The sequence below is a fragment of the Protopterus annectens genome, chromosome 4.part1, assembly GCF_019279795.1.
Source record: "Protopterus annectens isolate FY-2018-M chromosome 4.part1, PAN1.0, whole genome shotgun sequence".
NCBI classification, from domain to species: Eukaryota; Metazoa; Chordata; order Ceratodontiformes; family Protopteridae; genus Protopterus; species Protopterus annectens.
In genome coordinates, this window is record NC_056734.1 from 226,279,894 (window position 1) to 226,280,382 (window position 489).

Genomic DNA, 489 nt, shown 5'->3' on the forward strand with positions numbered 1-489 from the left:
TAGATCTGTCAGCTAGCAGATTGACCATTGGCTACAGTTGGTGGTGCCATCCACAACCACCTGCATGCATAGATGTGTATTTCCATTAACATTTTGTACTTATTTTAAAAAAGATTTGTGAGAACACCTACAAATACAACATTGGGTATGTATCACATGACACACAGAGGAACTGTTAAAGAAGCTGTACAACTCTACCTATTTCATGTCATTATATTTCTTGCATGTCTTATGCCCATATGTTTATCACTGGAAAGGTGTGTGAGGGCTATGATATCATATATGGGCACATTATATATGAGGTGGATGTGGTTCGTGCAGAACAGTTAATGACACAAATGCTGACAGTCACTCAATGTTGCTGGGCAGCACCTGAATAATCCTCATGAATAGCAACATAACTATACATACAATGAATTCACCACAGTTGCAAATGAATCTGAATTGATTATATGTTTGTATATATCACAGCATTACAACATGTGGATG